The 27,476-nt window shown below is 41.7% G+C and overlaps 1 protein-coding gene across 22 annotated transcripts in view; it reads right to left on the reverse strand.

Moving 5' to 3' along the window:
• Positions 1-23,588, reverse strand: part of LOC147124680 (adhesion G protein-coupled receptor L3-like) — a 783,432-nt gene extending 759,844 nt beyond the window's left edge. For 6 of the 22 annotated variants that reach the window (XM_085991371.1, XM_085991380.1, XM_085991324.1 and 3 more), the window contains exon 1: positions 22,605-23,316. The gene's annotated coding sequence lies outside the window, so the exon portion shown is untranslated. Of the gene's footprint in view, positions 1-22,604; positions 23,322-23,426 lie in introns of those variants that run through there. The other 16 variants (XM_085991399.1, XM_085991389.1, XM_085991427.1 and 13 more) reach the window with 7 other exon arrangements.
• Positions 23,589-27,476: the final 3,888 nt, after the last annotated feature.

Consider the following 27,476-nt stretch of genomic DNA (forward strand, 5'->3'; position numbering starts at 1 on the left):
GCCTAGGTAGCGGAGCTGTCAGCATCAAAAGGAGTGTTATTTATGATTGGCAAGAATAGCAGTGTCCAACTTATTTAAATATAGGCTGAGCATTTACTTTGAGACTTTGGGCTGGATTTTCATTGAGGCGGCAGGTAGGAGGCGGAACTACAACTTTTGGGGTTGTAGTCCCGCCTCCATCGAGTTCCAGCCAACCCACGTGATTTTGACTTGTTTGACCTTGTTGAGCCCACCCAGCGGGCTCAGCAGGCAAATTAAGGGCCACCCGGCAACAGGTGACGTCACAGATTGAAATTTCATCTGTCAAGACCTTTTGACAGATGAAATATCAGTGTTTCACAGCTGTTTGAAGCTGTCAAACACGGACAATCTGTACTCCAGGTTAATTCCTTCCTCTCAGGCTGATTTAGAGATCTCTCCAGAACAGAAAGCAGAGGCTGCAGATTTTGACAGATGGCGGCCATTCTGCTTTCTGTGCCGGTGAGATGAGGGACTCCAGAGGCCTGAAGGAAAGGCTGTAAAGGTAAGTAAAGGCTAGTAGAACTTCTTTAAACACCTTACACAGACCAAACACACTTACCTCTGCACTCATGCACCCATCGCTCACCTGAACACCGGACAGCTCAACCCCTCCAAGCCCCTCATCCCAACGGCCCGCCTTGCTAACCTGGTGTGGTTTGGAGCCGTCGGGAATCCCACATTTCAACAATGAAAATAGGGTTAGGCTAAAAACTGCCTGTTAACTACCTGTTATCTCCACGGATGCTGCCTGGCCTGCTGAGTATTTCCAGCATTTTCTGCTGTTATTTTAGTTAATTGGCACTAATCCCCTTCCCACCTCAGGGAGGCGGGTCCTAGTGCGGGGCGGGTACCCGCCTCCTTTGAAACTGGCATGGAGGCGGGACCCCCGATTTTGGGATTTTAAACCCCCACACGCCTCCAATCCTGACTCCACAGCCCAATGAAAATCCAGCCCTTTGAGTTAAATAAGTTACATTTTTAAAATGGATAATTGTCTCAGGGGCAACCCTGTAATTTCATTGGAGGAGAGGACATGCAGCAAAGTAACATTTTGGATACTTACAAACACACACACTCAGCCCATCGTGCCTGCTCCTTGGTAGAGCTATTGAATTAATCCCACTCCCTTGCTCTTTCCCATCAATTATTTATCCAATTCCCTTTTGAAAGTTACCATTTAATCTGCTTCCACCACCCTTTCAGGCAGTGCATTCCAGATCACAACTCACTGTGTAAAAAAAGGTTTCCTCATTTTGCCTCTGGTTCTTTTGCCAATCACCTGAAATCTGTCAACTGGTTAATGATCCTTCTGGCAGTAGAAACAGTTTGTCTTTATTTACTCTATCAAAACTGTTCATGATTTTGAACACCTCTAAATCTAATCGCCTCTTAACCTTCCCTGCTCTAAAAGGAGAACACCACCAGCTTCTCCAGTCTTTCCACATAACTGAAGTCCCTAATCCTGGTTTAGAAATGTGACAAGGAGCCTCTGGAGTTCACCCATGTAGTAACGGAAGCAAGCAAACCAGAGTAAGCATTAGGTTGACTCCCCAGAGTGTACTGAATTAGCTGCTCTCAGCCAAGGCAGCATTGGGGCCTAAAATTGGCATCACTGACCCTTAGACCAAGGTCTTGCCCACCATTGTGATCCAGCAACCCATTATATTGGGATGTCAGCTGGGTTGAAGACCGAGCTAAGCAATAATGCCCAACACTTACTGAATACACATAGCCTAGGATGGGGTTACTGTCTTCAAGAATGTTAGAATGCACTGCTTGAAAGGGTGCAGGGCTATGAGGAAAGATCAGGGGGGGGGGGGGGTGGGTGGGAGGGAATAATTGAGCAGCTCTTTCAAAGAGCCACCACAAGACAGCACAATGAGCCAAGTTACCTCCTTCTATGCGGCATGATTCTGAGCGAGGAGAAAATTGGGGAAAAAAAATGGTGCAGACTTTTCTTATATTTCCACTTTGAAACAACACTTCATGGGTTTGAAATGATTTGGGATCAGGCTCTGTCCTTTTGATAATAAACTTCACTAAATATTTCAGCAACAGAGACAGCTCGGAGTAATTAACACCATTTATTTAACTCAAGAAACATGACACTCTGAATTAACCACGTTTACCTTCAATTGATATTTAACCACACCGTTATTTTCAGAGCTATTGCAAATGCCCTCCTCACTTTTGACAAGATCAAAAATTAACTCCTATGAAATGTGCAGTATTTAAGTTGCATGCAGTCCAATTGACAGTGCACTGCAGTCAGACTGACATTACTTGTGGAGCCTGTTGAAACTGAATTCAATTCACCATCAGAAAATGATGAGATTCTTCCTACTTTCAACACATAACTGAATTTTTTAATTAGATATGCTTAAATTGTTATATCTGAATATTTCAATCACCATGATGTAGTGGCAAACACGTGCAGGTATGCAACACAAATTCCAATTGGTAATTTTTTTTTGAATAACCAATGCAATGATTCATCTTTCTCACAGAACTAGGCAGCTCCCTCATGATGTAAAACTTCACCATATGCATCTATTATATGGAACATTGCACATCGCAAGACAATAATAAAAAAAAGTATTTGCATTTATATAGCGCCTACTTGACATCATGACATCCCAAAGTGTGTCACAGCCAATGAAGTACTTTTAAAATGTAGTTACTGTTGTAATGTAGGAAATGCAGCAACTAATTTGCACACAGCAAGGCTCACAAACAGCAATGAGATAATGACCTGATAATCTGCTTTTTTCGTGAGGTTAGTTGAGGGATAAACATTGGCCAGATCACAAGCCTTCCTTTTGTTGGGAGTGTCACCACTGGATAGGATGTCACATTTCATCAAGTCTCATGAAATTTCAAATGATAGATAATACTAGCTACGGAGGACAGCTTTCATAACATATTGAACAGTTTCATTCACAAATACAGGGTAGTAGGAAAAATAGACAAGATACAGAACAATAGCAGAGGTCTGGGGATAGTTTACATCAAAATAATGTGAGGAAAATTTGCCAACGTGCTCATCGGATTTAATTGACAGCGAGTCTTCAAACAGAGCATTCCAACATGGATGTATACATGTCCTGTGAAAAGGCTGGGGGGGGGGGGGGTGCTGATATCAATCCACAGCAGTTGCAACAATTTTTAAGAGTGATTTTAATTGTCACATCTTTCTTCTCTTCCAAAGGGAGGTGATGACAGCTCTGGAAATTTTCTGTCATAAAACGAACTAGAAGACAGCCAGTAAATACATCCACTACAATAGCTTGCATTACTGCAATCTCTCTCAAGGCACTGATAATCGGAGAGGCACATCAGTCTCTGTGGTAAAGATTCCCTTGGACCTCCATATCTCCAAGAATGTCTGGTGTCATCAAAGAAAATGCAATATGATCAAGTCCCAAATCGCAACATGTTAATCAAACCAGAGAGCCCTATTGAACAGTTCCACAACTCAAAAGCAAGTTTAAAACAAGTTGGCAAGTTAGGAAAAAGAAGGGACTTTAAGGACTGTGGAATAGATTACCAGGGAACACCGTTGAAGTGCACAATGCAAATGGACTCAGCAAACAACTGTTTCTAGAGAGATAGGTTTAAATTATAGTGAGATGGCAAGTACCTGATGTCCATCTATGAAAAGAAAGGAACAAGCTGTTAAAAATTCTTATCTTATTTATCTTGCTCAGAAAGGTCATAAGAATGGTTGCTATGGGAAACCGAAAAACTCTCATTGTGAGCACTGAAAGACGGTGTCCAGAGATTAAAGCACGCTTTCCCCAACATCTGGCAGATGCTATGCCCAGGTGATGGCACATGGTGGCAATGGGTACCTCAAGTGACGTTCTGGCCCATTTCAGCCATCCACTGCCAGTAAATATTGTTTCTTCAGAGCAACCATCCAACTGAATCTCAGCTTTCTTAAAAAAAAATTATGATCAAGAATTATGCAAGTTCTAGGAATAGTTGAGGTTGAATTTGTTTTCTTTGAAGAGGAAAATTCGAGCTCCAAGTGTAAATTCAAGATAGAGAAAATTGATGAGCTAATTAACTAAAGAAGCAAGACACTAAAATCTGCCAAAGTACCTTTAATAACTGTTCACTTCACAAATAATCCCTGCTCAGCAATAAACAAGAAAAACTATAAATACTAAAACTGCACAAGACAACATAGACAGTCTGATAAAAAAAATGTACAAAGAATCTATAGCTTCCCTTGCTGAAGATGACAGAAGCTTATATAATTGACAGATTTTCTGTTGTGAAAGGCATCTTGCCCTAGCAAAGCAGTTAAGTCCTGACAGTGCAAGTATGTTGTTTACCAATCAATCAATAGTGTATAAAGACTATGTATATTATTGATGAAGAAAGCAAACTAGAATAAGCTAAATTCAGACCTGAAGGGCACGTGATACTAATGAAATTTCTCATTTGCTTACACAATAAGCCCAGTACTCCCAATGCCCAATTGTCACTAATCATATCTCAAAATATAGAAGAGTCAGATTCTCTTGTAAAGGAAGTGGAGGTCAGGAAGGGGAGGTGGAAGAGGCAGGAAATATGATACTCAGAATTCCAGGCCAGAAGCGTGAGTACGGTCGGGTTACTCACGCATCTGGCCGTTGGAAATGCCGGCGTTCAGCAGGAACAGCGCATGCGGGGAACGCCGGCATTTCCAGACCCGAGGTCTATTCACAGTGCGTGCGACTGCACAGGCAGCGCTTGCGCAGTGAACTTTGTAGATTTCACTGATGGATTCAGTGAGGGTAAGTCCCTAGAACTTGCACTTAAAAAAAGCAAGTGTAAAGTTGTTCATTGGCTGGGGAAGGAGATATATTTTATGGAGGAGCTTATGAAATGCAATATTTAGGTTTGGGAAAGGGAGGGAAGTTATTTTAAGAAATTTTAACTAAGTTTTAAACTTTAATTTTTTTTTATTTTTTTAAACGGGTTTTCAGAACGGTAGGTAGAAGGAGCAATTGTGGCTGTGTGAATGGAATGTGAGAATGAGTTATGTATGTATGTCCACATATATTCCTTTACGTATATGTATGTATGTTTTATATTCCTTTACTCGTGTATGAATGTACATTTTTAATTATGATTTTCCAATAAGTTACTTTCTCTGAAAGTCATAATTAAATAATACATTCATACACATAAGTAAAGGAATATATACATAACACGCAAAGGAATATATACAGACATACATACTTTCAGAAGCTCCACGATAAGAAATATCTTCCTCTGCAGCAACTGTACCCATGCTTTTTTCATGTGTAAGTTGTAATGACTGGACCTCACTGAAAGCGGCGAATTATACTGCGCACGCGCTGCCTGTGCAGTCGCACGCGTTCTGCCTCTGAACCCCTTCGTTCACAGGAAATGCCGGTTTTCCCCACATGCACTGTGCATGCTGAAAACCGGCATTTCATCTGGCCAGATGCGCAAGTACCCCGACCGTACTAGCGCATTTGGAAGTGAATTACTGGGCCAACATTTTACATGTCAATAAAATAAAAAATTTAACAATTGCACAACTTGCCCCCTCGCATCTGCGACTGAGGGTCCAAGGAGGTACATTGCGCAAGAGGTCATCATCGTACGTATCCTCACACTGTTCCCTTTGGGGAACTGTATGAAGTGGTGGAAGGATTTATGGCCGTGATTAACGCTCATTCCGTGACCGTAACCATCTTTGAACCAGCCATTAGGGTGGTTAGTCCTATGGCGGGCGGGTTTTACGGGCTCCCACAACCCATCTGAGGGGGGGGGGGGGGGGGGGGGCCACCAACACTCACGGACGCAAGCATCCCGCTGGATGTCCACCCAGAATTTAAAGTTGGAGCTCCGACTCCACTTGCCGGGACTGTCTGGAGTGGGGTTCAAAACCCTACTCCTTCTGGCCCAGCGGCGGGGATGCTTACTGCTACGCAAAAGGCCCACTCCGCACAAAAGGTGACACCCATACGTTTCCTGCGCCTTTTCCCTCCCCGTGACTGGAGCCCTATGCTGCCATTTCACGTTGCTAATTGGATTGGGCCTTTGTCATAGCGGTAGGATCCCCGCCGCTGGGCCAGATCAGGGTAGGGTTTCGAACCCCGCTCCAGACAGTCCCGGCAAGTGGAGTCGGAGCTCCGGCTCTAAATTCTGGGTTGACATCCAGTGGGATATTTGCGTCCATGGGTGTGGGTGGCCCCCCCTCCTTGTATAGCTTGTGGGAGCCCGTAAAACCCTCCCGCCATAGGACTAACTGCCCTAATGGCTGGTTCAAAGATGGTTACGGTCACGGAATGAGCGTTAATCATGGCCATAAATCCTTCCACCACTTCATACAGTTCCCCAAAGGGAACAGTGTGAAGACACGTATGACGACGACATTGCTAAATAAATAAATGGAATTAAAAAAATTCTTTTAGGGCTTTTAAAAGTCTTTAAATTGCTTTAATTCTCTTTAAAACTACTTCAGATTACTCAAAATAATGTAAACATTTAAAAAAGTTTATGAAAGTTACCAAAATCTTCAAAAAACTTCCAAAAACCTATTTAAACTGCTGCTTTGCATGTAAAAATGGTTAGCAGCTTGACAGAAACATTGGGGGCGTGTCCAGTGAAACTGAGACCTCAAGGGGCATGGCTCACTTGCACTGCACGCTCCTGACTTCGCGCTGGCTGCACTCCTGGGCGGCGTGACGTCATACGCTGCCCGGGATTCTTCTTCTGGAAACACCAATTCCAGGCGTCCCTGGAGCTGATCGGCAGTAGCGCGGGGTAAGTGCAGAAACGGGGCTTGCACGCGCTGCAATCCCCGTTCTGGAATTTCTGGGCCACTGAATCAGAAAGGCAAAATCTGGGCTGATGTCAGATGTTCAGGATACCCAGGCTATACAGTAAGTATAGGCAAGCATTGCAGGTACAGGATTGAACTTTAAATAAGTTTTAGTTATGGTGAAATTATATTTTTAAAAAGCCCCACCATGGCATTCTATTGCCAAATCTAAGTGTTCAAATTCATCACTATTAGTCAAAGACCTAGGTTTCAAACCAAAATGAAGCTTTTTCCTTTGCTTCCTCTTTGAATTTTTAATAAAATAACTGACCTCCCATCCATTGCATATGGACAAACATGCAAACCAATATTCTCATTGTTCATATCCCAAGCATTTTTTTCTGCATCTGTCAGATTCATACACTTGCCCGCTCCTGTATCAGTTTCCAGTTATTTTTCATTATTGCCTTCTCTCCCTTCGGTTCTCTGTACATGCCACTTTCTCTCACTCCCTCAAGCTCACTGTATTTTCCTCTCGCTCTTTTACAGATTTTTTTCTGCAGTGGTCTTCTTTTCCCTACATGTCTCTCAGACTCTCCTTTTTCTCCTACCTCCCACAGAGACCAAGGGCCATACTTTGAGTGCCAAACCTCTAACATAGAAATGATCTAATTTCTCACTGCATACAAAGAAGGGCGTGGTCTTCAGTGCCAGGGCCTGGTAGGAAGGAAGGGGGTGGGGCACAATCTGAGATCAGGAAGGCGGAAAGGATGTTGTAGCTTTGGGGTGGGTGGGGGGAGTGGTAGGCGTAGGCGAGGACTTTGTGTGAGTGGTTTTAAATTTCTGTTCAATGATTGAATTCATTGAAGGCATTGCACATTTTACGGTGCTCAGCAAAAGTAAACTTAGACCTGGAGTATTTTTGTACAGCTGGCACTTGGGGAGATTACTAAACTAAATAAACCAGCAAAATATTTTCTCTTTCAAATGTACTACTGAGAGGAGCAGAGCAATTACATTTTATTTGCTGTTAAGAATGCCCCCAAAGATAACCCAAGTAAAATTATTGATTTTGATATAAGTGAGTTAGAAGCCCCAGATAGGCTAAGAGGGCTCAAAACATGAATGCACAGCAACCCACATGGATTCAAAAAGGGAAAATTCTGCCCGACCGACCAACCTCCTCAACTTATTTGAGAAAGTGACAAAATTGGACTGTGTAAAAGCCCTCAGCTTCTAAAAGGCATTTGATTCCACAAGGGCTATTCGTTAAGTTCAAAGCTATAGGGGTTCATGGCAAACTTTAGAATAGATAGGAAATTAGCTAAAGCGTAAAAAAAAATTCGTACTCGTTACAGGAGTTAGGTTGGGGTGAGGGGCGCGGAGTACGGAGTGGGTTGCCCCAAATCTTGGTGTTGGGTTTGATGCCATTTCTAAGTCACACATGACTTGGACTCAAATGCAAAACAAAGATATAGCTCAGAAATTAGAGTGCAAGTGGCAAGATCAATGGCAGATCAAATTTAACACAGACAAGCGTAAGGAAGGTAAAGCAAACGCCATACGTACTCCATGAGTTGTGTGTAATAGTCAAGGATGAATCGGAAAGAAACCTAGAAATCTTTGGACACTCAACAACAGATCTAACCAGTGCAGGGCAGCAACCAACAAAACACCAGACTACATAGCCAAAACATTAGAGTACAATGCAACAGAAATCACAATGTACAGTGCTCTGGTCAGATCACACCTTCAGTACTCTGTCCAGGTCTGGTTGCCATGACACGAGAAAGACATTCAATCGTTCAGGGCAGTACAGAGAAACCACCCCCCCACCCAGAGGCTGATCGCTAGTGTCAGGGGTCTGGGAAACACTGGAGAGACTTGGGCTATTCAGCCTGGAAAGCAGGGTCTGAGAGAAGATCTTAGAGATTTATAAGATATTAAAGGGAATGGAAAGAGTCATTCTGGAGTAAGACTTTAAATTGGACAAGGTGACACAGGTTCAAACTAATCAAAAGCAAATTTAGGACTGATGTCAGGAATTCAAAAAGAGTGACAACATATGGAATGGAGCTCCAGGAAGAATCATGAAGGCAAAAGCCTCAGGAATCATTTAACAATCTCTGAATCAATGAATTAAGATGAGCTAAATGGCATTCTTCAATCATAATTATTTTGTAACCAATAATGCACTGATGATCAGGTGGGCCAGAAATATTTGGAAACATACAGGCACAGTATTTTAAAAGCCACCACCCGACTACAGGCACAGATGGGTGCCATCTTTAATACATTGTGTGGTGAATCGTATATCATGCAAACGCACTGTCCAGTGAGATAAAGCCCCTTTTTCATTGCATTTTGCTCTAATTTTTGAAGACCTGCAATTAGGCACCAAGAATAACTATTCATTTTTGGAGTGTTTAACAGTTATTTAGATAATACACTAATCATCAACTGCAAAGTAAGCACTACAAAAACTGCTCAGAAAATGGTCAGTGGCAGAAGGGTCAGTAACCAGAGGACACAGATTTATGATTGTTTCTTCATGCCAATTCTTTTGCCAATTTTTTTTAATTTTTTTTAAATTATTTTTTAAAAACACTGCGAGTTGTGGTGATCCAGAATGCACTGCCCAAGAATGGTGGAAGCAGATTCATAGAGTATTGGATAAATACTTGAAGGGAGAAAAAAATACAGGGCTATGGGAGTGGGATTAATTGGATAGCTCTACCAAAGAGCCGGCACAGGCACGATGGGCCAAATGGCCTCCTTCTGTTCTGTCGCATTCTATCATTCTATGATAATTGAGTTACTTGGCAGTATTTCCTATTGTACATATACAATATTACATTTATTGGTAATTCACAATTTACAAAACAGACAACTGTAAAACACAAGTACATGTAAGTCAGATAGCCAGGTGGTGAAGGATAGAATACTAGAGCCTAGTCTTGAGTCACTTACAAGCCTTTATTTACAAAGATACTCACTACATACCATACACCCCAAAATAAGCTTTTTCCACTTCCCGAGCCTGCTCCTATACATATGAACACAAGCGAATCCCCAATTAATTCCCACCATCTGAAGACAATTAACACCCAATTAATATGCACCACTTGAATACAATTAACAGTACATTAGTAGTTACTAATACCTAGAATCTAAAATAAATTCTGCAATGTTCCCAACAGCAAGCAAGGTAGATCTCCGTACTTTACTCTGATTAGCCAATAATAGCGATGCACAATTCCACATCAATTTATTTGCTCTTATTCCTGTGTATGCTAATAAATGAATACCCCAGCAAATGACTTGGTACAGTTAGATTACTGAATGATCCACAGGAAAACTTGAGAAAGCGAGAGCGGAGAGAGAATATGCAAGAGCGAGCACGAGAGCCAACCATCCATTATTGTAGAGATGGACCATGACACTTCTACTCATGCAATGGGGCCATCCTACAATAATGTGCTAATTTAAGGAATTTCACAAACTGCCACTTGAAAGAGTATCAGTAAATAGACAGTTAATAACCAGCGAGACTGCATATGGGTTATACTTGTTACAAAAACTGTGTTAAAAGCCACACCCTGACTACGATACAATGGCTCATCACCATCTACTCCGGAATAAAGCAATCAACAATACTATTATGTAGAAAACAATTGATACTGTTTACCACCAATGTAAACAGTTGCAAACATTAAAAAGCCTACAATGTATTTTTCCTCCTTCCTTCACTAAACACACTTCATGCTCAAGCATATTCTTATTTTATTTTTGTTAAATTCTAGACCCTCTCGCATCTAGTGTTCTTTCTCGTTCTCCAATTTGCTTATTATGTTATTTCGGAGAAAGCTCTTCCTCTAGAATCTTGAGCAAGTGCACCAGTTTAAACAAAATCATTCCAGCTACTCTCAAATCAAAGAGATTCTCAAATCAAGCATTCAGGTCCTTCCCAACAGCCCACCCCATTCACCTCAGTTTTCAGCCATAGAATATTAAATGTAGGGACTCAAATTTGAGGAAACATGGATCCAGGAGTTATGCTGTTCTCCTTGGCATGCTTATACAATTAAAAAATACAATTTTCTTATTTCTTACCAATATGCCAGTGCTATCTATTTGCAATACTGCGCCAACCCTGATTTTTATTGCAATGGCAGATTATCCGATTTGATCCATTCTATGGGATCAAATGCGGAGGTCAAGCATCCAGGGGTCAGATGGCTGGAACCAACACTGCCTCCAGCGGTAGACATCTGCAGAAGTTGGCAGCAAAATTCTAGTTGAATGTCCAATGAAAGGGTGCAGTATTTTCTAGTGATGTGCCGATGCTTTCAATAAACAAGCAGAGAAACTTCCTTTACGTCAACTGGACAGTTACAGAGGCGCCATGCTAAATAATTGGACAAAACACTTCTCCAGAAGAAAACCAATTGTCACATCACATAATTTTAAGTTAGATTTTCAATAAACAAGCTGCTCCGCCCCCACTCAATCATATGCTTGGCATCACTCTCTGACTAACATTAAGTGGATGATATACTCGGGTTCTCCAAGTTCTCTTCCTCTTCCTGTACAGATGCCTCAATTTTATTTGGTACCATCCCTCGACAGAACAGAGATTAGGAAATCATGGTGCTTGGCATCATTGGCGTGAACCCATGTCCCACCTCTCAGTGTTGAATTTGATAGTTTTTGGATGAGGCCCAGCTCGACCTCTGACAGAAACACACAGCAAATTTGAAGCCAAGGTACAAGCGACAATTTAGTATACTTACTCTTAATGTCTGGCTCTGAACTATGCCAAGATATATAATCTATTTAACACAATCTCCTCTGCAATGCCACTAGCAAATTTACAATGTAACTTTTAATTTTTGACAAAACAAATTATTGTATAGTGATCGCAGATAGTACAAGTAACGGTGAAATACAGCAAGTTCAATGGGCCCTCCGCAGAAAGAATCCCACGAATCATCTCACGCAAAATCCCGAGTCCTTGCTACAAAATCTACACTGAACTTTTGGAGAATGCAGCAATAATCAGGCGAGAGTTCAAGCATCTTACTCTACAAATATTCTGTTTTTCACTGTCAATCTCAGTTTCGGTTTGTTCAAATGGCATGAAATATAGCATGGAAAACTGAAATCAGGTACAGCACACAAACAGTACAGTATTTTGAATTTACAATATTCAAAATTCTAATGTTGCAGTTCAAATGCCAACTATTACTGCAGGTTACATTTTGCAGACCAGGGATCTAGTGAGGCTACAGTCACAAAGCTTGTTTTCTTATGTGCTGCTGTCTTTTACTTAAGCAACTGAATGAGGTGGTGTGCATTTGCCTAAATTAGTTCAGACTGTGACTCACCTTTTGCCCAGACAATCATCAAATAAAGCACACATTTAATTTTATTATGGCAATCAGATAAACCTTCAGCGCATTCCCACTTCAATTTGCAAGTTAAAAAATTTGCAGATTAGGATTAATAAAATGGCCATTAATGGCTGCTTCACATTTCAGGGAAGAGAATGAAAGTGATCAGGAAATTCAATCTTATTGAAGTGCTGTAGCAATCAATCCCATGAAACACACCAACAACTCAGCATTCTGATTGGCTCCTGTCCATCCCATCACACTTGATTGACGATATCCTGCCCGACAGGATGATGCTGACCTAATCCAACCTGGAGGCAAAGATCAGCACCATTTTAATTAAAAAGTCAGGTTTCTACACCAAGTGAGTAATGTTCTTTAAAATGTTGATGGAATGATTGAATGGCAGTAATATACTCATGCATGGCAATGAACTGAGGCGACAATTCTACATTCAACCCGTCTTAGATCCTCAGTACAGTATGCATGCTTTGTATGTTATCTCATTTCTTCTTAACTTTCTCCCTCCCCTCTTCTCCAGGGGGTGCGACTCCGTGCTGGGATACCAGTCCACGAGCGTTGGTCACTCTCCAGTGCAGTGGCCATTATTCATGTCAGAATTTTGACCTCGTATATCAGCAATCTATTTGACTGTGCGCCCATCACACCCAATGCCCTTATGTATGCACATTCAGCAATCAGGAACTGGACCCTGGTCAACTTGTTTCTACTCTCGAATCCCAGGGTGGTGCAGCCAATTGTAGCACCCTCTATCCCCAGCCGAGATAAGCTAGCTTGGCATAGACCAGGGATCAAGCCTGGGGCCTTGCTGTTCTGTACGTGCTTGGTACATTACTCCTTATTTTTAAGCCCTGCAAGTCAAATTTGAGTGTTCCAATTAGTTCAGGGCATCCTCACTAAACACTCGAACAACATGTGGCAGACTGTTTACCAATCAGCTTCCTCAGCATCATCAGAACCCACAATATGCTTGAAAGCCATTTTAGTTATATAAAAAACACAGATCGGCAATCTACCTCACACTTTTCAGTCTAGAAACTCGCATCTTTATAAAGGACCTTTACACTTTTAGAAATATGTCACCACTTGCAAAACCGAAAGACTCCAAAAAAGTGGAAAACAAACACCATTTTCTTTCATTTATATTCAGAGTTGGAATAAAATAAATTTAGAAATAATTTGCAGAACACAGAAGTACAGCTCACATGATGGCTTTGAAGAGATTCAGAGATGTTGAACATTGGCAAAATATTACATTTCAGAGTACAGAGAAACCATAATCTTCCAAATCAGCCAAGATGCCCACAGCTCTACGCTGAGTATTTAACTGAGCACCCATAAAAGGTGTTCATTGTGTGTGATTAATGCACACTAAGATTAGGTTGGGAAGGAGGCTATGGTGAGCAGTTAATCTAACCCCACAGTGCATTTTTGCACCACTTAAAACACACTTTTGAGTTTATTACTATATATAATTATATAAGGCCTTGATGCCTGTAGCATCAATTTTTGATAAAGGGAATTCTTGTCAACTTATGCTGTGTGTTCAACAAAATATCTTGGAGCTGAATTACATTATCTAGAGCAATTTAGTTTTAAAAAGGTTGGCCTCTCCCAGCTATCCTCAGTATACAAGGTTTTATTTCAAATTCAGCTACAAGTTGACAGACAGTTATCTGGAAAAGTATATGAACAGGAGTAGGGCATTCAGCCCCTCGAGCCTGTTCCGCCAATGAGATCATGGCTGATCTGTATCCCAATTCCATCCACCCGCCTTGGCTCCATATCCCTCAATACCCTTGGCTAGCAAAAATCTATCAATCTTCTCTTGTGCCACAATGGTTAACGCATTTGCTTTTAAGCCATTTTTACTATTAGGGGAAAAAGCCTTGTGCAACATCAGCCCTTCTCTTCAGAACCTTCTTTTCACCTTAAACATCGACTCCCTCTACTAACAGCACACGGTGTACTATCTACAGGATGCATTGCAGTCAGTTGCCAAGGTTACTTTGACAGCAACTCCCAAACCCATGACCTCCACCACCTAGAAGGATAAAGGGAGCATGTGCATTGGAACACTATCAACTCCAAGTCACGCACCATTCCAACTTCGGACATAGATCGCCTTTCATTCATCGTTGCTGGGTCAAAATCCTAGAACTCACTACCCAGCAGGACTGTGGGAGTACTTTCACCACATGGACTGTGGCGGTTCAAGGAGAGGGCAGCTCCTCACCACCTTCTCAAATGCAACTAGGGATGGGCAATAATTGCTGGCTTTGCCAGTGATGCTCGTATCCAGAGAATGGATTAAGAAAGGCTCCACCTCTCCACTTGTTTAAAAAACCCTCATCAAAGCCCATGTTTTCAACCAAGCTTTCACCTCTCCTAGCTCTCGCACCATACCTTTGTTTATTCCCTTAATCCCTTTCCCTCACCTTGTGTTGTGTTTATATACTTTTAACATAGAACCTAAAGTTGTTTTAGTGTCAACATCAAACACTCCCAAGTAACAATATTTCAAGTAGCTTCTGTCATCTGAGTAGACACAAGTTTGAAAATAAAAATAAATCATTTTTCAACAATGTGTAATACTGATTCACCTCCCTTTTTTATATATGGCCAGGGAATAATTATCAAGATAGTGCGTAGTTCCTTGTTGATCACACGTACTTATCATAATAAGCCTGTGCCAATCAATCAGTAATTGTACTTACGGACCCACAAACCAACTCCATAAAGTGCGTTCCTTTGTTATACACCCAAACCTCAAACAGCTATTAATTCGATTCAAACTGCATGTTGATTTCGAAGTCTTCACTATTAAGCTGTATTGGTGAGTCAGCGAGCAACAGAGACCACCACTGGGAAATCTCTGGTTTGCTTTAATATATAAAAATCGTCTGGCCCACTTGCACTATTTGAAATGCTTTGACAACTAGTTCATACACACAAAATTAAACAATGACCTGCTGTCACAGCAAATCAATTGCCACAATAAAAAAGGGACTATATTCCCAAAACCAGCAAGCAGACCACGACGCAACCCCAGCATTATGCAAACGGTTGCAGCAGCAGTTCACAGTGAGGCTTGCATAGCTGCTAAGAGAATGATGGGATTCCCCAAGATTTGTCATAATAGCTCCCTCTGTTGCTAATAAAGCTTTCTGCCACAGATGAGGGCATACAATGAATGGGTAATTTTCAGTCGGTTAATTTGCAAATAGAACTGCTTTTAGGCTCAGCTCAGTGTGCTACATCAAAGCAGCTTCCAAGTACTGCAGTACTAGTACTTCAGCATCTGTGACGAGCAGTTTTTGGGTTATATATTTTTTCTTCAATTAAACAAAAAGCCTCAACACTTGAAAAAAAATGTTTAAAGCTGTTGACGGAACTAGATGTACATGGATTTGGCCTCAGTGGATTATTGACAAACCAATTCCAAGTTGGAGCTCATTACTAGCTCACACTTGAGGTCTGATAATGCTCTGCTTTTCCAGTAATCTGTGTTATCTTCTCTATGCAATAGTTGGCTTGCTTTATCATATATTATCACTCTTTTCAATATCCATTTCCCAGGCACTACTTTATATCCACTTGGTTTCAACCATCTCTGAAGATTAAAATCCAAATATTGTGCACAAACAAGTCTAGACCCACTTTGATGAATAATTTAGCACAGTAACATAGGCGTTTTAGCCACCAGTTGTGTAATCAGAGGGGCTTCATCATGATTCTGGTGAAGTAATAGCCATCACATTTTACCAGCTGTTTGTAAGCAGGTGCTCAATAATAAATTAGTCCAAAGTGTCTGCTCTAAAGTATTTTGTTTTCAAATACACTAACTTTAAAAAAAATTATTATAGAACGGTTCAACAGAATCGGCACTACAATTACCCCAATGGCAATTGAGGTTCAAAAAAGATTCTGTTCCAGGAAAGGAACCTAGCCTGAAAACTCCAAAATGGCAACACAGTTAAAAACAGCCAGACAAAAAAAAAAGCACAAGAAAGAATCAGATAAACAGGTCCACGTACAAGATGTAATACATCTGTGTAAATAACCCTTGGGAACTCCTTTAGTCCTTACAAGCCCCCTGGTTTAAAGAAAAAAAAGTCAAAGACAATAAAAAAGAGTTTAAGCTTTATTTTGGCCATTCTCATACTGATTCCTCCTCCTCCGCACACCCCCCCACCAACCAAGAATGAAAGTTGGTTTGAATTTTTAATCATTTCTCCAGCTTTCAAAAGCATAGGTTTAATATATAACTGAAATCCACATCAAAAGAAGCCAACCACACAAGCACAGGAGGATAAAGGCAGCAGCCTACTGAAGCAAGAATAAGCAAAATCTTAACAGGCTCGACAGCCAATATGAGAAAATATACAGCTAATTTAGTCTTCAACCATTTCCTTTGATAAGTTTCACAGTAAAATCTGGCAAGTATTTTCATTTGAGATGCTGATCGCACCGCTAAGGTTTTCCAAGAAAATATAGGCTGTTAAATAAGAGTAGGGCAAGGCAAATATCAATTACAATGGGTTCTACACCGATTTGATGTTGCCTGCACTTTTCTTTCCCTATGAACAGCGGTGTAGATCTCTTACAACTCCATAGAATCTTGCAGCACAGAAGGATGCCATTTGGCCCATCGTTCCTGTGCCAGCTTTTTGAAAGAGCTATGCAAATTTTTTTTTTTCAACTATATATCCAATCATTCATTACACAGCTTTGACTTGTAAATTACAGATGTGTAATCTGCATAACTATCAAATGTAAAGAGGAAAAAAGGATACATTATCTCCTTTCCTAGCCCCACCCCGCCCACCGCCCCATTAGTGTGTTCAATTTTAGTCAGGATGATCCAGACGTCACCTGGGCCAAGATGGACAACGCACAAGAGCAAAAAAGAGATAGTCCACTATCAGCTCTGATCTACAGCAAGACAATTCTCCAACACTGAACAAGTCACTAACAGGCAGTGATTCAAACTAAGTTCAGACCCAGAAACACTCCCAAATGCACATCTAGAAGATAAAGGGGACACAAGCCACTGAATGCAGGCACATTTTAGAAAAACAGGAGTGCAAAGGACCAGCCTAAATGTTAAATTTGGAAGATAAAGAAGGAATAGGAAACTCAACAATAGAAATAAAGCCAGAAAACTGTTAAATTGTACACTATCTCAGCACTTGAAAAGGCAACAATTTTACACATATTACAATGTTTAGAAACACAGTACAATTATACCTAATTTTACCTTTTAAAAGCTGATACAATTATGCACTGCACTTTATAATGCTTATATTCTTCTTGCCAGCCCTCTAACACTTGTTCATAAGATATGCATCGAGGCAATAAAAACAAAATTGGCATGTACAGTAATATGGTGGGCAGTCAAATTTTAAATTCCTTGAAGGAATATAATTTGGGCTCTTCAAGTTGGTTTGCAGTCATTGATTCTAGGCAAAGGACAACCGGATATTCTGATAAGGCAAACAGCTTCAACAAATTCTCTGTGTACTTCAATTAACTACAAATAGGAGCAGTATAAAAAAAATGCACCATGCTCCAGATATCAGGGCCCAAAGTCAGACTGCCATCATTCTCAAAAGGAGAACACAGTGCTAATACGAGGTGCCTCTAGCCATGATCAAATTATCCAGCAAATGCTAATTTCTGGACTAAAAATCAAATCAAAGCCAAAATGCTCACTGAGCTAAGTATTAAAAACACCTCAGGTAGATCACAGAAGACCTGCACTATGTTTCCTACAAATGCTCATTCTGTTCGGAAAACACGCCACAGTTATAAACAATCTATCTCCAGTTATGCTTTAATTTCAAACACATCATCAAAAGGTGCATTTCTGCAACTAACCCTGGAAGTGAGTTAACAGCGGAGGCTGAAACGACACCAACATTCAAGATTAGATGAAAGAAAGGAAACAAAGTCTTGCATTTATATAGCACCTTTCATGACCTCAGGATGTCCCAAAGCACTTTACAGCCAATGAAGTACTTCTGGAGTGTAGTCACTGTTGTAATGTAGGAAACGTGACAGCCAATTTGCACACAGCAAGCTCCCACAAACAACAATGTAATAATGACCAGATAATCTGGGATTTTTTTAAGTGACATTGGTTGAGGGAATAAACATTGGCCAGGACAACGGGGAGAACTCCCCTGCTCTTCTTCGAATAGTGCCATGAAATCTTTTACATCCACTTAAGAGGGTTTAACGTCTCATCTGACAGCCGGTACCTCCAACAATGAACTCCTCAGTCCTGCACTGGAGTGTCAACCTAGATTTTGTGCTCAAGACTCTGGAGTGCAGCTTGAACCCACAACCTCTGACTCAGAGGCGAGGGTGCTACCAACTGAGCCACGGCTGACATAAAGGTGGATGAAGGAAAGGGGAATGAAGGAATATGGTGGGTAAAAGGAATTAGGACTACTTACTTGCGTGGAGGGTAAATTTGCACACACTGGTTGGGCCGAATGGCCCGTTTCTGTGTTGTAACTTTTATGTATGCACCAAAATGAACTGACAGGGCACTGTGTTGCTAGCTAATATACAATAATTGCATTTAACTATTGCCAAACTTTTGTCCACTTCACTTTCCTCAGTTGCTTCTATGGAAATAACAAAGCAATTTAACCACAGCCATATCTGAAGTTTATCCCTTAGCAAAAGATCTTGAATTGTAGGTTTGTCTGCATACGTTCCTCAAATGTTTTCCGTAGGGCTGTTACTGGAGTGTGCCGAGGAGACAAGAGTCACAAAGAGACAAATGGCTTTATTGCTAAACTAATAGTGGGGCACAACGTTCCACCAACACCTTCCTTACTCTGAGAATGGCAGAGAAGCAGAGAGAATTACAGTGTAGCAGCACTTCAAATATTTCCATGTACAAGAGGGCAGAGAAACAAAGTTCAGTAATCTCCTCCTCCCCCACCACCCAATTAAAGAAGTTGCAGTGATTCAGCCTTTACGGGCAATCTTTATCAAAGATTAGCAGTAAGCATTGTGCTTTCCTTTAAAACTGCACAAAGGATGAGCTCATATGCCTGTGCAAAATATCACAGCAGACACACTGTCCAAAAACACAAAAAATCCATAAATCACAAGTACTCCATGTACAGAGAAGTTTATTGGGTCTTTTGAGAATGATCTCAACCAAATAATCAACCAAATTCCATTGAAGTCATCTTGCAACAAACCTAATAATTTGTGCCTTCTTCTGTGGACAGGATAGGGTTTGGGGGATAAAATAATTTTGCTAACTGATTTTTGTGCCCCTTCTGTTTAGAATAAACAGCATACAGCTATTTGCAAGATCTAGTCAAAGGAATCTGCTGTGTCTACGGCTGCATATGACTGCAATGCTATAGCATGCAACAGCAGATTCTTATTTTATGAAATATGAACATTGAACACTGAAAATATTAATCTCTGCAGCCACTGTCCAATGCTGAATCATTATAACTGAAGACATGTATTAATTGTCCTGTTAGAAATGAGATGTCAAAGTCCTACTCAATGATAACTGGTGGGTATTTTGAGTAGGATCAAACTAGTTTTAGAATATTTCAAGTGGTGATCAAGCAACCCTGTTCCCCACGTTCAAACCAGGAGGGAGGGCGAGGTTTCAAAATTGCTCACCATTTGGAAAGATGCAACTTGGAACTCGCTCATTAGCTTTTCACTCACCAACAACTTGAAACCAAGTACAGTAAATTAATCTTAAATGAAAAATAAAAAAGACAGCTTGGGTTTAGATTAGGAACTGAACGGATCAGCAACAAACCAGAGGATCAGAAAGCAAAGAAAGAAGGATTAAAGCTAGATCGACAAACACATTGATATTAAATACAAGCTGGTGAATTGCTTTCTCGTGCAGTTCCCTAGAGTTGGAAAGTAACTCATCCCCTGGGTGGCTGGCAAGTGACATTTTTCATTCATGATTTACACCTTCTCCCAAAAAACGTTGAGAAAAATCCCAAACCAAAGTCTTCCAAGGCTGTCTGCAGAGCAAGAAAACAAGGGCCCTACATTTAAACACATTAGCAGCCTCTTTCATTTCCTCATGTAAAAAGCTGCACAGCTCTCTGTCCTGGTCCTTTTCAATAAATGTCCACTTTTGTGTTCTGAATAAATTTCATTTTCAATACTATCGCCAACGTAGGAGCAGTTTCCAAAATGAAAGGGCCGTGCTTTTAAAAAAAAAACATTGGGTTTGCCAAATAAAGAGTAATAAAAATCTGGCAGTTTACAGAATGCTAATCTTGTGAAGGTCTTCCCTATGGGGTTTCAATATAATTGGATTTAGCCAAATATCTCATGGAACACAACAACTTTGTTGTATATTATTTCAAAATAAATTTGTGTGGGTGTATATCAAAGTCTAGAATGCATCATTAGCAATCATACTAATTGCATGGATTATTCCTAGAAGGGTAGAAGGCAAGACAAAAACAATGGGTTTCTAAGTCACACTAATTCAAGAACTTTTTGGACAGAAGGTAGTCCGGCAATACTAATTCTGCACATTTCTACCACATAACTGAGCAGACATGTAAGCAGCACAAGTTGACAAAATCCATCAATGTAAAGAAATGTCTATTTTTGTGCAATATGCGATGCTAGTACTTAGCCATTTTCAATTGAAGTTACAGCAATTTATCGGCCCCACCACCTAACGGCAGACTAATTTTCTAAATTGTACTCCAGGCTGCGATAGGTTTGCCCCAAACGGATTTCAAAAGCCTCAATGCAGACAGTCCACCTTCTTAAATCAGTACCTTGCCTGAGAGGGATAAATGGAATTACAGTGCTGTTGTGACCAAATGGATGCAGTTCAGTCCATAAAGGAGGAATTCACTTTAACACAAGTGCACGATTTGTAGAACTGGCACAACACAATGACAGCTGAGTCTTCTCACCCATTTGATCACCCCATAGAACAAAATAAGCTATCTCTTTCCACAGTTCAAGTTAAATGAGTGGAATTTGCCCCTGGTTACAATCGATAGAATGACAGCTACTGCTGCAGTAATGGTGGATAGTTTCCTTTACAAAAAGAGGGAACACCATCTAACCCCCACTCAAAACCTACTGGCAGCGAGAGCTATTCAGAGTGAGTCACCAGGATCCTTTTTTCTTCCCTGGACCCTTGCAATAGCTTTAGAAAACAGGGTGCCATTGAAAAACTGCTAACAGGGTCAGCTGCTGATGGAATGCTTTTTAGTATTCAGGTTACCCAGCCAAGCAGAACATCAAAAAACCTCTAGCTCTTCGCTATTCTCACAGGCTTAAAAAGCAGAGTTACCAAGACAATACTGTTTCTCTACTAAATAACACATTCATTGAAACTGCTGAGCAATTAAACACCTTACCCAAACCGCCTCCACCAGATTTACTTATTAAAAATAAAACACAATGCACTGTCATGGGCTAACAATGTTATCCAAAAATGTAATAAATACAAGTGTCTCAATTTGACTACACAAGTCTCCCACACATTTTAACATGTATACACGTTTTATGCTTCATTCATGACTAAAAGACCTTCTAAACTGGTTAAAATGACCATATATTTCATGTTGATTACACCGTGTAATGTACAGCTGATTCAATAGCTGGGAAATCTAGAATGTACATACACACACGCTGCACTGTATCAATCCCAATAAACATGAATTGAGGTTTTCACCAACATGGGTAAAAGGACACTCCGCTGTGACATTCTTCCACAAGCTGAACACAATCCCGATAGGAAGGGTTTACGTGAATAAAACGAGACTAAGAAAAACACAGGCTCACACGTACGGTGTGGTCGACTCCAGCAGAAACCATCCTTTCCTTGAGTCTCACAATCCAACTATCCCAGGGCTGTGGACTGAACCCTTCATCGTTATCAGTGAGCGTCACCGCTTTAATACAGGCAGCATTCCGGGACTGGAGGTTTTTGCAAGGCATCGAAAATAGGATTTAAGATACTGTAAATAAGGATGACCACATTCCCGTATGGAACACATGCTTTTGCATTAGTATTCCTAACATCAGGAAGGAACGTGTTTTCGGCACCTTATACATGAAGATCACACATATACATAAAGGGGGGAATCAATCAGGAAATAAATACGGTCGGTTTCCGTTGGAGCATCGTGCACATATTAATCAAATGCAAAAAAAAATTAGGAAAAAAACATTATTACAGCATCAAAATCGGAGCCTGAGCGAAAGGGGACGACTAAGTGTAATGAATGCAGGAACCGTATGCGTATAGGAAGCACGGAGATGAAATACATGCTCCATAATATAGAATGCGTGTGTGTGTGTAGACGAGTGTGCAAAAATCCCAATTTCTTTATCCTTACCACACAGCCAGACTGAGTTCTCCTTCCAGGGAGAGAGCCTTGCTGGAGAAGGACCTTGGTTCAGAGGCAGTCAAAAGGCGGCAGCAGCGTAGAGAGAGAGAGTGAGCGAAGCCCCATCCATTCACCGAGCAGGCACTGCTGGCAACATCAAACCAAACCCAAATGCAGCCCGTGTCTATTCCTGTCTCTCTCTCTCTCGGTTATGAAGATTGTACAAGTTGGAAAAAGGCGGCGGCTTACTGTGTACAAGTCCCCTTCAGTAGTGGAAGGTGCAGCAGGGAGTCCTCGGCAGCTGCCATTGGGATGGAGGCATTGGCGGCTCGCTGCTTTACTCCGGGCTCTTCATGTCCTCCCTCCCTCCAGCACTGGGGAGGGGGGTGCAGCTCCACCTACTTCTCCCTCTCACTCCCGGGCACTTTCCCTTCGGAAGGTTGGGCGGCTGGAGAAGCCGGCAGCACTCTCAATCACTCTCTCTCTCACGTTTCACTGAGCAATCCCCGTGCCGCAGTTCAGTCTCACAACCTCTTTGCTTTTGCATTCAGTTATTTCCCCCCGCCCCCTCCTTTTCCAGAAGCTCGGCGTGCCTCCCAATGCAATTCCACACTCCTCTCTATGCAGCTACACAAAAAGGAAAAATATCCTCGTTAACAAAGCTGTCCCAGTTCCTTCCCCCCCCTCGGTCTCCCTATTATCCTCTCGCAAATTTGCTGCCCCTCTTCCTCCCCCCCCACCTCGGAATATTTTTACAACCACACGAAGAGCAAGCAAAATGTTTGCTTACAAGCAAAGCTCCGCCAAATGACAAACCAATTTAAACCTTACTCTGCCGTGCTGCTTTCAAAAAAATAAAGAGGGAGAGGGAGCAAATCCTGGCACTGGATCAGGCGAGCAGATTGCATTTCGGAACAAATCCTGACACTTTAGCGTCGATACAATTTAGCATTCTGCAAATCTTTCCAGGCCGCCCCTCTGACTCGTTGCATCTTTAGTCCCCTCGCTCTCCCTTTATAAACACGCAAATGGTAAATCAAATTTGGGAAACCGTTTTAAACTAAAACAGGCAACTCTGTTTTAGTTGCCATGGAGATCATGTCACTTTTGACAACCACGAACATATTTTTAATCTTAAATTTGCGTGAACATGCATCTATATTGGCATTTTTTTGCATTAATTACGAAATGGTTAGAAACATGCATTACAGGTCGACAGTTCAGTCCCTGTTGCCATGGAGACACAAGCCATGATTACCGGATACAGAATCCTGAATTCCACGCTTTTTTTGGTGGGGGGGTGGTTGAAGAAAAGACAATCTGACAAAAAGTTCCCATAACTTTATTAGAGCATTTAAATCTCCTCAAAATAGGCAGAAATGACAGATTTCGTTATTATTTGCAACAAAAGATCGGCTAGTTACTGTTATTGTGCTGGGCCTCCAAATGCTCGACGAAAAATGTTTTAAATTGCAAAATAAAACACACAGACACATTGTAGCAGCCTGCTCCATTCCAGCGGCCTGCGCATCTCCGGTGCCGGGTGGTTGAGTGTCCCCATTCAGCGGGTCAGTCAGCAAATGCCTTGCTATGAAATGCAATCCTGTACTCAGGCTCACCGACAATAGGGAGAAGGAGGAAGGGCTATGGAATGAATGGGAAGCTTTGAAACTTTTATTTTTGCCCATCAAAAAAAACTAATTATGTGTTGATTTATCTAGCCGAGTGAGGAGGGAAGGCTGTGTCTGGGCGAAGTCCCTGCTCTGTAGGTGGGCTGGAGGAGGGACATGTAGCAAATCTTCAAACTGTAATCTGTACTCGTCTTGGATATCGATACCGCTAGCCTCAGCCCCAGCCTTGATCTAATTAAACTCTCATCAGATTGTTAAACTAATGATCAATGGGGATTCCATGGAGAAGGAGGAGGATTGCATTGTGGCTGTGTCGCACTGAAGCCTGAAGGCATTAAGAATCATCTGTAGCACAATTACTTAAAAGTAACAGTAAGACGGGTAAAATATACAGGTCGCGCCTTTGTCAGTTTCCTGTCTCTTTCAGATCCCAGTGTAACAATATTCCTAAACATTTTTCACCTGTAGGGATTCCTGTCCATCTATGGGGCTCAATGTGCCCTCTACTGGAAAACGATCTTCTCTGCACCAGAAACCACGCTACACTTTTAAAGGGACCGTGCACCCCATTGCTTTCACTTGATTTCGGCGAAGTCATTGCGTTAACCTGTTTTGGCCAAGTTTGCGTTTTATGTCAAATGTTCACACGTCTATCCCCCTAACTCCCCCCCCCCCCCAAAAAAAGAGCAACAATGCGCTCCTGCATAAAACATCACAAGAAAAGCTGCATTTTTGATGCAAAATATTAAAGTGCCAATTTTACATTTTCAAGGGACTTAAATGTAGCATAAATTGAGCTGTAAAAATAAATAAGATACGATTACCATAGATTTTTGAAGCGTTTTGTTTTTGGCAGGGAATGAAATAAATCGAAGATGGACTTTCCAAGTAACTGTTCAGTTGCATTTCCAGCCCTTTCAGTTACAAATTTGACTTCTACCATCTAGGCAACAAAAGTCTTACAACTAGTTCACAGATATCACACTTTGTTGCAAATGCAAAACAGTCTTTAAAACAGAAAGAAGCCAGTTTAGGTTCCGCCAGGACCACTCGGCTCCGGATATCATTACAGACTTGGTCCAAACACGGACAAAAGAGCTGAATTCCAGAGGTGAGGTGGGAGTGACTGTCCTTGACATCACGGCAGCACTTGACTGAGTGTGACATCAAGGAGCCCTAGTAAAACTGAAGTCAATGGGAATCAGGGCGAAAACTCTCCACTGGCTGGAGTCATGCCTACACAAAGGAAGATTGATTGTGGTGGTTGAAGCTCAATCATCACAGCCCCAGGACATCACTGCAGGTGTTCCTCAGGGCAGTGTCCTAGGCCCAACCATCATTAGCTCCTTCATCAATGACCTTCCCTCCATCATAAGGTCAGAAATGGGGTGTTCGTTGATGACTGCAGAGTGTTCAGTGCCATTCGCAACTCCTCAGATAATGAAGCAGTCCATGTCCGCATGTAGCAAGACCTGGACGACATTCAGGCTTGGGATGATAAGTGGCAGGTAACATTCAAGCCACAAAAGTGCCAGGCAATGACTATCTCCAACAAGCGAGTGTCTAACCACAGTCCCTTGGCATTACCATCGCTGAATCCCCCACCACCAACATCCTGGGAGGTCACCATTGATCAGAAACTTAACTGGACCAGCCACATAAATACTGTGGCAACAAGAACAGGTCAGAGGCTGGGTATTCTGCGGCAAGTGTCTCACCTCCTGACTCCCCAAAGCCTTTCCACCATCTACAAAGCACAAGTCAGGAGTGTGATGGAATACTCTCCACTTGCCTGGATGACTGCAGCTCCAACAAAACTCAAGAAGCTTGACACCATCCAAGACAAAGCAGCCTGCTTGATTGGCACCCCATCGACCACCTTAAACATTCACTCCCTCCACCACCAGCACACCATGGCTGCAGTGTGTACCATCTATAAGATGCACTGCAGCAACTCGCCAAGGATTCTTCGGCAGCACCTCTCAAACCCACGACCTCTACCAGCTAGAAGGACAAGGGCAGCAGGCGCATGGGAACACCACCATCTCTAAGCCCACCTCGAAGTCACATACCATCCTGACTTGGAAATATATCACCGTTCCTTCATCGTTGCTGGGTCAAAATCCTGGAACTCCCTCCCTAACAGCACTGTGGGAGTACCTTCACCACACGGACTGCATTGGTTCAAGAAGACGGCTCACCACCACCTTCTCAAAGGCAACTAGGGATGGGCAATAAATGCTGGCTTTTCCAGCAAGGCTCACATCTCATGAACGAATAAAAAAAAATTCCTGTTGTTTTTTCTGACCCTGGCGAGGAGCTAGAAAGTTACTATCAACTGCTAATCTACAGAGAAATAAATACCCTCAAAGTGAACCCAGAATATGCCTTCACAGGAATTAGCTACTCTTGTGGCCTTAAAGAGACAGTCTTGATTCACGCACAGCTCCACCTGAGCAGCAGAATGTATTATATGGGTCAACATGTCGGTCCTTATAAAACAACAATTTCTTCACTCAGAGGGTGGTGAACCTGTGGAATTCTCTACCACAGAAGGCTGTGGAGGCCAAGTCACTGAATATATTTAAGAAGGAGATAGATAGATTTCTAGGCACAAAAGGCATCAAGGGGTATGGGGAGAGAATGGGAATATGGTATTGAGATAGAGGATCAGCCATGATCATATTGAATGGCGGAGCAGGCTCGCTGGGCCGAATGGCCTACTCCTGCTCCTATTTTTCTATGTTTCTATGTTTCTAACATAACCTCTGACTTATGATAAGCAATGGAGATATGCTAGTGATAATTTCATTTATAAGCACTCCATAATTTAAAAAAAACACAGAAAATAAGGCCAGATTCTTGTTGCCAAGTTATGCCTCATTTACTCCAAATCTATCTCATATTCTGGAGTTTGTGCATTGGTTGATTCTGTTCCGACTCCTCAGTTTTCAAAACACATTCAGCAACTAATTCATGGTCTATCTTCATTACTACACTAAATTACTTTTCTATAGTGCTTACTACAGGGCACCTGAAGTTTCAACATGGCTCATTGGTAGAACTCTCACTTCTGAGTCTAAAAGCTGTGAGTTCAAATTCCACTCCAGGACTTGAATATGTAATCTATGGCTGACACTTCAATGTAATATTGTTCAGGTGGTCATAAAATATTTAATGGCACCTTTTTCAAAGGCTAAGATTGATAGGTTGTTGTTAGGTAAGGGCATCGAGGAATAGGGAGCAAAGG

Source organism: Somniosus microcephalus, chromosome 1 (assembly GCF_052327205.1).
Source record: "Somniosus microcephalus isolate GS21.2 chromosome 1, FLI_Smic_1.0, whole genome shotgun sequence".
NCBI classification, from domain to species: Eukaryota; Metazoa; Chordata; class Chondrichthyes; order Squaliformes; family Somniosidae; genus Somniosus; species Somniosus microcephalus.